We start from the raw sequence: 17,243 nt of genomic DNA, 5'->3' as shown, positions 1-17,243 counted from the left end.
AATAAAATAAATGAACCGTCCCCATGAAGGAGGTCCTCTGAATGAAGAGGACTACTATGCAAATCCTGATTCTCTTTCCCCAAGTTAAAACTACTGAATTTCTTCAGTCTTCAGGAATTAATAATTTGAAAAAAGACTGTTTCAGAATCTTCCCACCATGAGTTTCAACATGAGAATAACAGCATCAAACAATGCATTTTTACCCAAAGAGCAATATATAATTATCATCCTAACTTAATTTATTAAAGTTTAAAATAGAATACCTTATTCCTCTATGAGCAGACTACCATATATGTCCAGAAGCTTATAACCAATGTTTTATTGTTGAGAAGGGGAAAAAAAAACAAGTAAAGAAGACATTAAAAACCCATTGCTGTTGAGTCACTTCCAACTCATAGTGACTCTAGAGCACAGAGTAGAACTGCCCCATAGGGCTTCCAAGGAGCGCCTGGTGGACTGGAACTGCCAACTTTTTGGTTAGCAGCCGAACTCTTAACCACTACCCACCAGGGTTTCCAATAAGATATTAAAAGAGTCTAAAGAACAAGAGGCTACCTCTTTGCCCTTAACTTTGGCTACACTATTTCATGTACCAATTCCCTTTTTCTGGGAGAAAGTTCATACTTGATAACAAGGTTATACTAGACATTTTACGAGTTGAAGGCTACCACCATTTTATTATTGCTTAAAAATCAGGTCAATATTCTCAATTTATTTATGTGCTTAATAAAGGTAACTTAAAAAAAAAAGGAGGGGGTGGTTTAAGGAGTCTGGAGTTGGTATTAGGTTGGGGAATATCTGAATAGCCAAGCAGCTAATAAAATAAATCAAAGCAGTCAGAAGTCAAAGATATAAGTATCAGCTAAGTCATGACTGATGGCTCGGTGTCCATGACTAAACCACTTAATCTCTCTTGGACTCAGAGTACCCTCATCTGTGAAATGATGATAATGAATTAGGGTCCCTTTACACTTTTAAAGAGTATTGAGAAATTCAAAGAGCTTCTATTTTATGGTTTATATCTATACCAATTTATCACACTTGAAATTAAAACACAAACCTTTTAAATGTGTGTGTGTGTTAAGTGCCACCATGTCAGTTCTGACTCAAAGCAACCCTATGTCAACAGAAAGAGACATTGCCTGGTCCTCCGCCATCCTCACAACCATTGCTATGTTTGAGCCTATTATTGCAGTCACTGTGTCAATCCATCTCATTGAGGGTCTTCCTCTTTTTTGTTGATCCTCTACTTCACCAAGCATAATGTCCTTCTCAAGAGACTGCACTTTCTTTTTAAAAAATAAACCCATTAAATATCAACATAAATAACATTCTAAGAAAAATAACTATACAGTGAAGCCTGTGAGAGCCAGAACTTGACAGGACTGCCTAGTTTTTCCACATCTCTCAAGTTTTCCACCTTTGACAGGGTGCAATCTTACCACTTTTCTATCATTCTCTATCAGTGGAAAATATTTTTGAGTTTCCCTTCTCTGACAGGTTTCAGCCTCACGCAGGCTCCAGCATTCACAGGTTTTACTGTATTTCCAAACCAAAATAAAATTTAGTGAGAAGAGTAGCACTGTTTTACATTTTTTGCAAATCTCTTTAATGTCTGCTTCATAAACACAGCTAGCAACTCATACGCTCATGCATTCAATTACGGTATCACACATCATGCAGCTTCTGGAAACTCAGACTTGGGACAGAATGAGAGTTTTAAAAGGTAAATAATGTCTTAGTAGTATTTTGAAAATAATTCTGCTGTTACAGACCACCTGAAAATGTCCTGAGGATCCACCAAGATTCTCTGAACCATATTTTGAGAGCTTCTGGACTAGACGATCCCTAATAATCAAGACTCACATGAAACTAGGCTGACCACAATATTTTTTTATTTGAAAATACCCCCCACTTATCTTTACTGTGATAGAATATATCAGTACTATGATTCTAAGAGATGCCAGTGAGATGATCACTTTAAACTAACTATAAAAGGCCATACTATAGACTGAATTGTGTGCCACAAAAATCTAAGTCAAATTGGCTAGGCCACGATTCCCAGTATTGTGGGGTTGTCCTCCATTGTGATCTGATGTAATTTTCCTATGGATTGTAAATCCTAACCTCTGTGACGTTAATGAGGCAGGATTAGAGGCAGTTATGTTAATGAGGCAGGACTCTATCTACAGGATTAGGTTGCATTTTGAGTTGATCTCTTTTGAGAGAGGAGAGGGACTTCACTACCATCAAGCAAGAAGTGCCAGGAGTGAAGCACATTCTTTGGACTCAGGGTCCCTACACTGAGAAGCTCCTAAACCAGGAGAAGATTGATGACAAGTACCTTCCCCCCAGAGCTGACAGAAAGAAAAAGCCTTCTCCTGGAGCTGGTGCCCAGAATTCAGACTTCTGGCCTTCTAAACTGTGAGAGAATAGATTTCTGTTTGTTAAAGCCTTCCACTTGTGATATTTCTGTTATGGCAGCACTAGAGAATTAAGACAGGCCATTTCAGAAATAAGTGTAAGATAAGAACTATATAGAATACTCTTTGTCACTACGGAAACTCCTACAAAGGGGAGAAACCTGTCTAAATAATTTCTTTTATATAATACCAAAAATACTTGGCATAATAACAAAATTACTCATATATCATTTATATAAGTAACTATATATTTATGCAATAAATATATGTTACCGCAATTTCACGGGTCAGAGCCGCCTGCCACAGACAGCCAGTTCCTGAGACGGGGTGAGGTGAGTAGCAAGAGCTTTAATGTGTATCGATACACAGGAGACAGAGGGGAATGATCTCCTCCAAAGCCTATCTCCCCCAAATGGAGGCTGGCTCAAAGATTTATAGGGCTAAATTACGGGTTTCATGAACTTGTGAAATGTCATTCTCTCCAGGGGTGGTTCTGGTGATCACAGTTCCAAGGTACTATCTCATTTGCCCAGAGGGTGACTGGTTTCCTGGGGTAGTTTGGATGGCCATAAGACTTTCTTAGATTGTATCGTTTGTTTTTACAGCCTGAAAGGACATCAGTCATTAGTAAAAATTCAACAAGGAAAAAGGAACTAGGCAGTCAAGAACAAGTTTAGAAGAGAGAAAAATGGCATTAGTCCTGTCCACGTAATGGCTGAACAGCCTGTTCCACATACAGATCGACTTCTACATGTGAAACACTGAGCTAAGTTAAAACGGAAACAAAGCATGAGGCATTTTACATTTCTGTAGGAGGAATATGACAACACAACACAAAGTACAAAAAATGACAAATGGTATGAAACAAGTTCAGAAAAAACATCGTGGTAGTGGTACTTTATAATTTTAAGGACATGCATTAAAAATGCGTAAGATGTATGCTAATATAATTATGATTAAAATATTCATTCACAAAGTCTAGGAATACAAGAAAATCTACTATCTATATTTACTAGCATATAGAGACATGTTTCGTTCTGGTATGAATAATAGAGAACTGCATTCAAAGTAATACCTTTCCAGAGGAAAAAATTCAAATGTAAGATTTAATCTCTAATTTCACCCACACCAAAAAATTCACTGATGGCGCAGACAATAATTTCTTTGGCAAATACTTATAACAGGACCTACACACCTTTATGCATCAATCTCATGGCCAGAAGCAAATACAAAAAAAAAAAAAAAGAGCAGCAATATCATCAGAAAAAAGTGAACACATTAAAAATCTAGAAACATTCTTAAGGGCTGGCTGAATTTTTCAAGCTTCACTGAAAGATGTATTTCATGAACTAGCCATTAACTGTGAGGAGCGGCCAGTCGTTTAACTGCAGCATCTGAATCAGCATTCACCACGTCGTCGCTTACGCCTTAACACCCAAATTCATTTAGAAAAGGCAGCTTTTTCCCTTCCAAAAAAAATAATGAATTTACTATTCTTTATTTAGGAAATACTCAAGAACACAAAAAATAATAAAAATGTTTATCCTAATTTGTAAATAACTATGTATCCCAGGTGAGATCGTAACATTTGAAAATGTAAAGAAAACGTGAAATATAAATCTCAGTAATATACACCTTCTTTTATATATAATTGTATACATAATTACATTTTTCATGCATGTGGGGTTATAATATTTAACAGGATTTTCATATACCTCAGCCTTAAAAAAAAAAAAACAGCCTTAAGAAGAATACATACTTAATATTTTTAGACTAAACAGAAGGCTCTGTGCCAAATCTTAAACTCTGACAATCAGTCTCTGCCTTTTTCAAGATAAACACACAATGCTGAATACAAGTTTACAATGTTTGAATACTTCCTTTCACTCAGCACATCTAACCCCAAAATACAGTTTTTTTAAGTTCTATTATTCATTCATCCTACTTATTTTCAGACAAAACAGGCAAAATAGCACCATCTGGTGGTATCACCATAGTTTTTAAAATCATTTTCTACATTTACCTTATTAATACTTCTTTGTAAAAACTGCATAACAGGGAATCGTTTATAAAGTATTAAGAATGAATAATCAAAGGTAGCTTTATTGGCAAATAAATATATACTTGAATAATGAAGCAAGGCTGCAGTATTTTTGTTTGCTTTTTAATTGGTGAGAAGTTAATTATTATTGTAATGCCATGGAAGGTTAAAATCTCCTCAGAACCTACACTTGCAGTTTTTAGCTTTTTAAAAGTGTCAATTCTCAATATGTACAAAAAATTGTATTTTTTAATCCAGCTATACAATTAAATGAATGGGATCAGATGGGAGCATCATAATCTTCACAAAAGATACTGTCGTCCAATGTTTGTGCCTATTTTAGGGTTTTTTTTTTTCTTAATTAAATAGTTGTTTAAATAATCAACTGAAATTAATAAGGGTGGTCTCAAGGCTTATCAACGATACAAGATTCCTGAGCTTCCAGACTTAGTCTGACTAGGAAGAAAGGCCTGGTGATCTACTTCCCAAAATCAGCCCTTGACAACCTCATAAACCACAATGATCCACAACTGACCGTGGGGACGGCGCGGGATGGGGCTGCATTTTGTTCCGTTGCGCATGGGGCTGCCACGAGTCAGGGGCCAATCTGATGGCAGCTAGCAACGACAGTGTGCTAGATAATGGTTAAAACATAAATTAGGTCATGATTTTATGAACTAAAAACAAGACCTGGAACAAGTATGGAAAGAAATATAAATCTTAGAGTGAAAACAAAATAAAAAATAGGGTGGTGGTCTTTATTTTGGTAAATTTCATACCACACGCTTGGACCACAACAACCACAGCCTCCACCAGACCGAGTCCTGCACAACTAGATGGTGCCGGCTACCAACACCGACTGCTCTGACATGGATCACAACAGAGGGTCCTGGATAGAGCTGGAGAAAAAAGGTAGAACAAAATACTAACTCACAAAAAAAAAGACCAGACTGACAGAGACTGGAGAAACCCCGAGAATATGGTCCTGGACACCCTTTTAGCTCAGTAATGAAGTCACTCCCGAGGTTCACCCTTCAGCCAAAGGTTAGACAGGCCCATAAAACAAACCGAGACTAAATGGGTACACCAGCCTAGGGGAAAGAACGAGAAGGCAGATGGGGACAGGAAAGGCAGTAATGGGGAACCCAAGGTCGAGAGGGGAAAGTGTTGACATGTCTTAGGGTTGGCAACCAATGTTACAAAACAATGTGTATTAATAGTTTAATGAGAAACTAATTTGCTCTGTAAACCTTCATCTAAAGTACAATTAAAAAAAAGGTAAAGAAGAGCAGAATCAAAATACTAAAGCCAAACAAAAAGCTAGCATATTTCTTAGACGCACCTTTAATTATCTAAAATTATAAAATTAAATATTCCTTTTAATATTTTAACATTGTATGGGCAACTCTTTGAGGACTTCACAGAAAATTACTGATTTATTACTTTTAAAACATTGTGTCTCAATTGAACAATCATGAAGATAAAATCCTATTAGGTATGTACTTTTCATTTTCCTTTTCAAGTACTATTACTGTAGTACAGTAGTTATTTCCCTCATGTTACAGTCTTTAAGACATTAAATTTCTAAAGAAAAAGTATTGAGATTAGGACATCTTCCAAGAACTTCTCTAAAAATGGGTGATGTTATTACTATCATACAGGTCCTTATAGTATTTGGGATTAAAAAAACAAAAAGGAGAGGGAGAGAATGATACCTTTCCATCTGATAAAGAGGTCATGGAAAGGGGTCGAGAAGAGTGAAGTAAAACTTTACGAAGCCAGCTGAGGGGTGACACCACTGTGAACTACTTTATTTTATTAAACTTCCTTTTAGATCTCTGGAATGTAAGTCTTGCTAAAGTATTTATCCAAGGACTATTAGTTAACCAAACACTAAGCTCCACCATGGCAGGCATTGAGTATACAGTGGAAAGCAGGGGGAAAAAAGGAGAGAGATAAATGCCTTCATAGAGCTTACAACACAGCTGTCATTTTTTTTCCCCTGCTGTCTGAGCACCTTCCAGATGCAGTAATTCTTCTCCCTTTTAATTAAATGTCTCAATTTGTGCAGCTTTTATATAAAAAGTATGCAGACCATTATTAACTTTGCTCAAACATGGATTTAAAGCAAAGTTCATTAGGAATAACCTATCAACAGGAGAATGGGATATAATTATACAATGAAAACTTATACGGAAGTGTAGAATAAATCAGAGCTTTTGGTTTTTTGGGTTTTATATATCAAAACGCATAAGTCTCAAAAACTGTGTTGAACAGAAAAAGTAAGTTCAAGAAGATCATATATAGCTACCATTTAAATACTTTTAAAATTGCAAAGCAATATTCTATACAGACAGAAATATATAGAGAAAATCAAATTATACAAACTACGTGATTCCCTTTTAGCTCAGTAATGAATCACTACGGTGATTCCTCTTATCATACATTACGTACTCAATGAACTCAGTGAGTCAACATATACAAAAGCCTACTAAGTTCTGAGAACACAAACGAGTTACTACTGTTAAAAAAGGTTTGGTCACATGAACCACAGCCTCCACTAGCCTGAAACTAGATGAACTAGATGGTGCTAGCTACCACTACCAACCACTCTGACTAGGAACACAATAGAATGTCCCGGTTAGAGTGAGAGAAAAATGTAGAACAAAATTCAAATTCATAAAAATGACCAGACTTACTGGTCTGATAGAGATCAGAGGAACCACTGAGACTACAGCCCTAACTTGGAACTGAAGCCGTTCCTGGAGATCACCTTTCAGGCAAATAATAAACAGGCCTATAAAATAGTAACACCTATGAAGAATGTGGTCCTTAGGACAATCAACTATATGAGATCAAAACGGCAACATTTGCCCAAAGGCAAAGATGAGAAGGGAGGAAAGGGCAGAGGAACTGGACCAACAGGAAACCCAGGGTAGGAATGGAGAGAGTGCTGACAAATTGTGGGGACTGCAACCAGTCCCAGAACAATTTGTGTATGAGTTATTGAATGGGAAACTAACTTACTATGTAAACTTTCATCTAAAGCACAAGAAAATCTTCAAAAAAAAAAAAAGGTTTAGTAAGCTTCAAATATTTGATGAGGTGCCCTATAGAAGACATATTAAATTTATACTATTTAACTCCTGAGCACATAACTAGGATCAATTAAAAAAAAAAAGAAAGAAAGAAATAATAATAAGTAATAAAGAGAGAAGACATTATGCTTGGTAAAGCACAGGGTCAGCGGAAAAGAAGACCCTCAACAAGATGGACTGACACAGTGGCTGCAACAATGGGCTCAAGCATAACAATGACTGTGAGCATGACGCAGGACCAGGCACCATTTTGTTCTGTGATACACAGGGTCGCTATAAGTCAGAGCGAATTCGATGACACCTAACAAAAAAAAAAAAAAAAAAAGGAGTAAACAATAATAGTCAAAAATACAATGATGTAGTAGTAGTTCCCCCACTGGAAGTATTTAAGAGGCTGAAGAACACCCAGGAAGACGGTGCAGATTACATACTACTACAATGTTCAAGGAATTGCAGCATTATTACTATTACTCTCCAAGTCTCACGTATCAACAAGAAAGGTGGGCAGAAAAACGAAAAACATAAATACATACTCCTTGTTGTTAGTCGCCATCGAGTTGACTTCAACTCATGGTGACCCCATGTGTGCCAAGTAGAACTGTTCCATAGGATTTTCAAGGGTGTGACCTTCTGGAAGCAGTTTACCTGGGCTGCCTTCTGAGGCACCTCTGGGTTGGCTGGAGCCACCAACCTTTCAGCTAGTAGTCCAGCTTAACCACTGGTACCACCTAGGGACTCCACATACATACTAAAGTTATGAAAATTAATGCAGAACTTTCTATTTAAAAAGTTCTTCACATACAAAGCAAATTAAATTTTTGTGGTTTGGTTATAACACACTGGTTCAAAGATACCTTGGTTAGAATATTTTAATTATACAATCACCTACTAATACTGCACGTCCTTACATGTAATGAGTAAAACATGACAGTCCATCTTGCTTCTTCCAGAGATTAGTCAATTCTACTTTTATCCTTTCTTTAAGGTGGATTGACCATTGTCTTCAACCATGACTAATATATGCCTCTTTGTGTATGTGATAATATTCTTCACCTTCTACAGAAAACCTAATCCTATCTTTGTTGAGTGATTAAGCAAAAGAGTTCCAAATAACTTACAACAGTCTAGAATATGTGTTGATATTATATTTGATTACAACTGAATCTAAAATTCCTAAAACTACTAAGACTTAAAAAAAAAAATCTACATTATAATGATCTATTTCAGGAGGCACTAGACATGTGACCAGTCTCCCCATTCTGATCCCCTAAAAAGTATACAACATCTCCTCTCAAACATAAGGCACTAGCCAAAGAAGTCTACACTATGTACCACTCTCCTTTCTACCTTCCCTGGTTTAGAGACAGTCAATAATACTTTTTGTTTTTGTTTTTAAAGATATCTTGCTGGGTTGCTGAGGATGAAATTCTACAGCCTGAAAATTATGTCAAGACAAAACAATATTTCCCATGAGCCATATATTTTGTACATTCCGTTTTAGGTCTGAGGATAACAAATCCTCAATGCTTTAAAAAATACTCAGTTTCACATATTTTTTATAGCTTGCTTTCTGTTAGGAAATGAGTTTAAATGTCTTAAATTTTAATTTTCTTCAATGTGCACTGTAATAAGAAATAAAGACTATTTCAGGAAAAACAGTTCTAGAAAATCCTCACTGAGGCAGTTTGTAAATCTGGCCAGGTTGCTGTGTTCCCAGGGAAATTTGACAGGTCATTTTATCTATACATGTAAGCAATGCACTCTTGCCAAACCAAGAGCCATCTTCCCCTGGCCAGTGGAACTCCAAGTTTTGTTCAGTTATTAAAGCGTCATGTGTTTCAGCCACGAAATGAATCTTGATTACAATGAGCCAATCATGATAATTCTATTCTCTTTGCCAGCGACTGGTTTAGGTATGGGCATGTGAGACAACACAGGCCAGTGATGAATCTGCTGGGGTGCTTCTGGGAGAGTGGCCCTTCTTAAAAAGAACACAAGAAAGGAGCATTTTTCTTAGAGTCCCTTAATATCGTCAACTACATCTGACCTCTAGTACTCCAAAAACCATCTGTAACCGTGAGGAGGAGTGCCAGCGTAAAGAATGCCAGGGGCGGGTAAACAGAAAAATATGAAGACCTAGGGCTCCCTGGTGATGTTGCTGAAGCACTGAATTAATCACACGTACCTTTAGTCTCATTGTGCTAAATAATAAATTTTCTATTTATTAAGTCATTCGTGTGTGAGTATCTGTTACTTGCACCCAAAGACATCATGACACATTTAGTATATAACTCTACCGGCTTTAGAAAGAACTAGTTCTGAAAGTTTATGCTCTCATCTAACACATAGTTAAAAAGATGAAAAAATTCTAATTAAAGAAACCTAAAGTTGGTTAAAAGATTATTTCGGAATCCAGACCTAAAGGAGAGTCAAAGAAATTATTCCAGGTCTGATCACCAACACTAGCTGGCTGCTAGCCTATTGGAATCAGAGGCACTATACACAAAGTCAGCCCAAACGTTAGAGCGGTAAGAGTTTTTTGCCCTCTGAAAAAAAAAAAAATTTTTTTTCTTTTTTTTTTTTAAGGAAAGAAGATAAGTTACGAAGTAACACTCTACTTAAATTTAGTTCCTAATATTTAAGGAATAGTAAGAAAAGCACCTAATTATATCTTAGGAGTCTCTCTGATTTTCTTAGAGAAGCCTGCTCTTAAATTTGATTACTTTCATGAAGACTCAATTTAGATATATAAAACAAAAGGCTCTTAATATTTACCTTAATTAACTACAACTTTGTGGTAGTAAAACCAGGAATAGCCAAAGTCGTTGTGACTAAATACACTTAAAGAGAAATATACAAGTAAATACATAAACTGAAAACATCAGAGATACTATGCAGACAATCTTTAGAAATATTCTTTAATTATTCTTAAATATTTACGAAAGACCTATTATCTGCCAGGCGCTAGTTATTCCAAGATGAATAAAATATGAACCCTGTGCTCAAAACAGTCTAGAAAGGAAGATAAGCACAAACAAATAAAAATAAAAATAGTAGTCAAAGTAGTTATTCACACGCCAGGCACATGGAATTGTTCTATATGCATTATTATTTAATCCTCACAATAATTCTTTGAGGTTTTGCTGCCATTCTTATAATTTAGATGAGGAAACATTTAAAGGAATAAGTAACCCAAAGTTCCAGAACTAGTAAGTATCAAACTCAGATTCTAATTCCGGTCAGCCTGGTGGTTTGCACCTAATTCCAGAGTACAAGGAAAGGACATGGATTAGAAAAGGCTACCAGAACGAGTTAATATCTGAGTTAAGCCTTAAAAGATGAAGAGGAGTTAGTCAAGTTAGAGTTAAAGAAGTTCAAGAGCTTTCTTTTAAAATTTTACCTATGTAAAAATACCTACCACAGCCACTGCTGACCCAAAGGGTCAGGTGATTCCCAGAGTATAGTACGTGTACCACTGGCGATACTTGAGACTATATACTACTTAACTTTCTGTTACAACTTCAAATTTATTTTAAAAATCCCAAGAATTATACAAGTAACGGTTTTATATTCTTCATCTATATTTACCTATTATTAATATTTTATAATTTGATTTCTCTATGTGCATTACTATTTATCCTCAAATATTTGAGTTACTTCTTGAGAACAAAACCATTATCTTTCATAACCACAGTATATTTATTAATTTAGAATATTTAACACTGATAAAATACTATCATCTAATCCACAGTCTCGTGGGAGAAAGATGTGGCAGTCTGCTTCAATAAAGATTTACAGCCTTGCAAACTGTTTAGAGCAGTTCTACTCTGTCCTACAGGGTCGTTACAAATCAGAATCGACTTGATCAGTGGGTAATCTACAGTCTATATTCAATTTTATAAATTGTTACAATGATGTCTTTCATAGTATCCCCCTTCCCTCCCAGGGCCCAAACCAGGATCATGTATTATGTTTAGTTGTCATGTTCTATTAGTTTCTGAGCCTTTGTCTTTTATAACAGTGACTCTTTTATAAAGAATAAAGGCCAGTTGTTTTGGAGAAACTGTGTTTGTCTGATGTTTCCTCATGAATAGATTCATGCTTTGGGTGGGCGGGTAGGAATATTACACATGTGATATTGTGTTCTTCTCAGAGTTATCACGTCAGGAGGCACATGATGCCAATTTGCACTTGAAATGATTTAAAATGGCAAACATTTTTTATTTTAGTAATTCTACAAAAATGTATAAAACCCATGAATTTTAAAGATATTAATAAGATGAGACTAATTTTTTTAAGTTAATACAAAGATTTAAATAACATTAAAAAACCTGTTGCTATAGTCAATTATGACTCAGAAAGTGCTTAAAAATATTAGTAAACACTATATGTGAGCTTAAACCAAATTCAAGACAGCAATATGCTAATTTACATAGAAATGTTGATGACTTACTATAGAAGCTCATCATTGTTTTGATATTTTTGATGCTTACCGTTGTGTACACTGGAGAAGTCCTGGTGGCGCAGTTGTTAAGCACTCAGCTGCTAACCAAAAGGTAAGCAGTTTGAACCCACCAGCCACTCCAGGGGCAGTCTGGTTCCATAAACATTACAGCCTTGGAAACCCTACGTGGCAGCTCTACTCTGTAGGATCGCTATGACTCAGAACCAACTCAATGGCAATAGGTTTTGGGTACTGTGTACACTGAATGGATAGCAAGCCTTCTTTCAGCTCTAAAATGAGACGCAAGATACAAGAACGGAGTGAACTGAAATACAAGACATTTTCTAGAAGGACAGTATTTGACAAGCTTGTCTTATCTCCTCTCCCAGTAATTCACTCCCCACACCTCTTTTCCATCTTTGCATTTATTCTTCCTAAGATGCAAAATGACATGGATTTAAACAGCCCATAATAATAACCCACTTCAGGACATTTCATCCAAAGACTACTGGAAGTAGATGAGTTAGTTACTCCTCAAAGATTGTAAGAAGGTAACTGATTAAAACCTCTAAGAACCCCCAGCAAAATATATACATATCAATACAGACAGCATCACTATTTCAAGGGCGTAATATATGCTCTAAAGATAATGAAGGTTGGATTTGTTACATTAATAAAACTGGTTCAATTTTATTCTTTCAAATGATTCCTAGATGTCTAATTCAGTTACAGTCAACAAAGATAAAAAGAAGAACCATCCTTGAATTTTTTGGACCATCATACTGCATGTCTGTGTGTCTGTAAACTATACTGTACTTTGGCAGAATAGTATTAATGACAGGTTCAAAGGTAATTATCCAAAATATTGTTTAAAAGCTTACTTACGCATGATCCTAACAAGATCCTTCAATCCCACTTAGAACAGAATATAATTAAATTTTTGTAAATCAAAAGGGCTATGTACTTAGATTCTTTCCTCTCTTTATTATTATCATGTTTCAGTCCCTAGCTTTATGGTTAAAGTCAGTTTGCTCATTTTTCTAACTTTCATCTTGGAAGGCAATCACATTCCCTCTGTTCTCATGGCGTTTGTATTCTAAGAGGGAATAGATCCTTGAAGAGCTAATTATGCAATTTATTATTTAAATATAAAATAGTTTGAGGAAGAAAGGAGAAAAAGTGGTGGTGAAAGAAGTCTCTACGCTCCTGCACAGAAAACTGGTGATAAGTTTTAATAACAAAGGATTTTCCTAAAAGAGCATAAATTCATGGCAATTGTATATATGAATCATTTTTCTGCGTTCCTTTGAGGAATTTTGTAATTTTGGCAAGATGTTTCTCTACGTACTTTCTACCACGCAGAAATTTTGTTTGTTCCTTTCTTGCAAGACAAAAAAAAAAAAAAATGCCATAAAACACGAGAACACCATTCTCTTAAGTAAACATTTCCCACCCAGTTCAGCAATGAAGAAACTCTAAAAAAAAGGAAGGATAACTTTAAATATGTACTTTTCTTTATTTATTTTTTTTAATCTCCCATTAGGCTTTTTTCTACCTCCTCTGGTCTTACTCAACAGAGACCTAGAATTCACAATGTTTTCTCTGGCCTTCCCAAACAAAAAAACATTAAAGTAGCAGGGCTGCTTTAGGAAGAAGGTTTCATTTTGTATATACACCCACTCCTCACTTATTGATATGGTTAGGTTCCAAAGAACAAGTCGGTATGTGAAAATCAGTGTTATGCAAAAATGGAGGATGGCCACATCAAATCACAAAATGGAAGATGACTACATCATTACATAAGTACCAAATTACATCATTACATACTGCCAAACCACTGAGAATCATAGCCCAGCCAAGCTGACACATAACCTTAACCATCACTGCCAGCATTATTACTCTCATCTTACACCTTGGTGTTCATTGCTGCCAGACACACATCATTAATGTGCAAAACAGTCAGTAGGTTTTCTTTTTTACTATTGTTGTAAAAATAAAATGTTGGATAACAATATAGTCCGGAAGTGAGAAGTAGGTATACTATTAAAATTTAGTATATACAAAGTGAGATGTTTTTATAAAGGTAACATTTTCACAACAAAAACACCTCGAAGCTCCTGTCCAGGGGCAAGATAAGAAGACATAAAGGGATAGGAGCTGGCTGAATGAACACGGGAAATCCAGGTAGTATGGGGGAGTATGCTGTCACATTATAGGGAGAGCAACTAGGGTCACATAACAATGTGTGTATAAATTTTTGTATGAGAAAGTAACTTGAGCTGTAAACTTTCACCTAAAGCACAATTAAAAAAAAAAAAAGATGATTTGGATATACAGTAAAATTTTACAAGGGAATTTTAGAGTCTAGATAATGTTTCAAGTACTTTGCTAAATAATGGAAGAGTCAAGTTGCAATCTTAATGAAGTTCTACAGAGGGAGCTAATATCACAAAAAATAAATTTATAATATACTCAACATCATGAAAAGACCTAGTCTGTTGGAAATATGGAATTTCCATTCATCAGCATGAGCGCTAAAGTTTTATCTGAATCATCAGCCAACTCAAACACAGTACTACCTACAAACTGTGGCATATTTCTAGTGAACTGTACCAAAATGTATAAAATGTATCTATTACAAATACCTGTAAACACTTTGTGAAATGGATATGTTTATTTTAAATCATATTCCTTCACAAAAGACATACTACTTTTCCTAAGCCACTGAACTCAGACAAAGCAGAAAGCACCAAAAAAAAAAAAAACCACCACTGCCATCAGGTCAATTCTCACTCATGGCAACCCCATGGGTGACAGAGTAGAACTGCCCCACAGGATTTTCTTTGCTGTAATCTTTATAAAGGCAGGTCACCAGACCTTTCTTCCAAGGTGCTGCTGGGTGGATTTGAACTGCCAACCTTTCAGTTAGTAGTTAAGTGCAAACCACTTGTGCCATCCAAGAATCTGTAGAAAGCACTCAGGCTTGCAATCAAAATGATCTGAAATCACAGTTTTAACCTTTTCTACTATAACAAAGTCTCTCCAAGTCTCAGTTTTCACATCTATGAAATGGGAATGAGTATAACATCTATTTATAAGATTACTATGAAGATTAATGAGATCATGAAAATAATTAAAATAATATCCTCCCTCCCTTGCTTTTAAAAACATGTGTTATTCAATTGTTCAATACTTTCCAAAAAGAAATAAAAAATTATAATGAGTATAGAAAATGTTTTCAAGGATTAGAATACATACCTACTAATAGATACTAAAAGTTCCTCTAATATCCTCAAATATATATCATTTCCAAAGGATTGACTCCTAATTCCTCGGGAAAATAGACAATCGTGGCATACCGTCTATATTACTTTCCATACAAATATCTGTCACAGCTTCATTCTCAAACAAATATTCCTATTTGTTGTAGATCAAGGAGAAAAAGAGTTCACCACGCCAGCAGTTTCTGCTCTCGCCATCGCATGTTACCTCAGTGAACATTCATCTATAGCTGTCACACAGTGAAATACTGCCAAAGTATCTATAGCAAGGCATCAGAGAACTATGCTTGGACAGAAAAGCTCTGGATAAAGTTTCCAAGAGACATCTCATACTCACCAAAAAATACTGATGGGATAGGGAGAAAAGAAGCCATTACTATTTCTTTTTCTGAAGAATTTTATGCTAAAAGTTCAGAAACTGTACCCAGAGAGGTAAATGAGTAGACCGAAAGGGGAGAAATAGCTGACTGAAGAAATTACTGGTTTAATGGACAATAATAAAACAGCAAAGAGCTAACCTAAACCCACAATGATATTTGAGAGACAGGCTCTCTAAAAGTAGTAGTCAGTTCAAGAGAGTTTTTATAGTCATCAACATACATACTCACAATAACCTATACTACAACTTAACTTTACACGCTTATTCACAGTTCAAAACATTTTCAAATATATAATTTCTTTTTATTTACGTATATAATTTCATCTGTTACTGTTCATTGACACAGAGTCGACTCCAACTCATGGTGATCCCAGGTGCACATAGCATTTTCAAGGCTGTGACCTTTCAAAAGCAGATTGCCAGGCCTGTCTTCTGAGGCGCCTCTGGGTTAGTTCCAACTGCCAACCTTCCTGTTACAAGTTGAGCACTTAGCCATTTGTGCCACCCAGGGACTCCTATAATTTCATCTAATCCTCATTAGATCTTGTAAAATAATATGGAACTATCACCAATTTACAAATGAGAAAATGACGTTCTGACGTGATTAACTCAAGTGTGATGGTTTTATACCATGTCAGTGCTAAATAAGAACTACCTCTTCCTGTAAGGTTTCAGGTAAGATTAGCCTCATGGGACATCGGTATAAACTCTGTAGTACAGAAGCGAGGCAGCCCTTACACTCCGGAGGTGGTCACTGGTTAGAGGTAACAAAACCAACCCAACCCAGTGCCATCAAGTCTATTCCTACTCATAGCGACCCTACAGGACAGAGTGGAAACTGGCTAGAGGTAGTGAAGGACAAACACAGAGGTAAGGGCAGGATTCCAATTGTCCTTACTTACCTCACTCTGCCTCAAGCTCATCTTCCCGGCTGCCAGCCCTGCTGACTAACAGCAACCCCACACCTACCACCAGATGCTTCGGTAAAAATTCAAAGACTCGGCAGCCACAACATCTCACTAGCCCCTTTACAGTTTCACTCCAGCAGCTGGACATGCCTACCAGTTTCTAAAAGGCTCAGATTCATTAACCTACACCATGGCTGGTTAGTAACTTTTCTTTGGTCCTTTCTAGATCTTTACGTCCTCACTTCCTCCCACAGTTGAAGGTTTAATTCCTATAATAAATTCCTTATTTTGTAATACTCGTATTGATTCTGCTATAGTCTACAGCAAAATTCACACATAAACTAAGTCCTAATTTTTTTTTTTTTTAATGCTAGGTCCAAGGCAGCAGACATTTCTCCAGAAGAAGAAAGTGGTAATTTAGGATTAATCTTCTAAAGGTTTTAAGATTTTATCTCTAATGACTTACTTTTTTTCCTTCTTTACATGTCATACATGCATTAATATAAAACCAGATTTTATTCTACAATTATTCCTTGTGCTGAGTTCTTACAAATTCTTATTACAGTGTTAGTTATCTTCTTTTAAACAACAAAATATTTAAGTAAACCTTTCAGAAATTTTACAACCTAAGTACAATTACAGAATGAGCCCTGGTGGTGCAGTGGTTAA

General features: G+C 35.9%; 1 protein-coding gene and 1 pseudogene across 3 annotated transcripts in view; both read right to left on the bottom strand.

Annotated features, from left to right (window-relative positions):
* LOC135227957 (large ribosomal subunit protein eL33-like) overlaps positions 1–16,589 on the bottom strand; it is a 38,411-nt pseudogene extending 21,822 nt beyond the window's left edge.
* ADK (adenosine kinase) overlaps positions 1–17,243 on the bottom strand; it is a 569,500-nt gene that overhangs the window by 481,700 nt on the left and 70,557 nt on the right. The window lies entirely within an intron of this gene.

The sequence above is a fragment of the Loxodonta africana genome, chromosome 16 (assembly GCF_030014295.1).
Source record: "Loxodonta africana isolate mLoxAfr1 chromosome 16, mLoxAfr1.hap2, whole genome shotgun sequence".
NCBI classification, from domain to species: Eukaryota; Metazoa; Chordata; class Mammalia; order Proboscidea; family Elephantidae; genus Loxodonta; species Loxodonta africana.
This window is presented reverse-complemented; position numbering and strand designations above follow the sequence as displayed.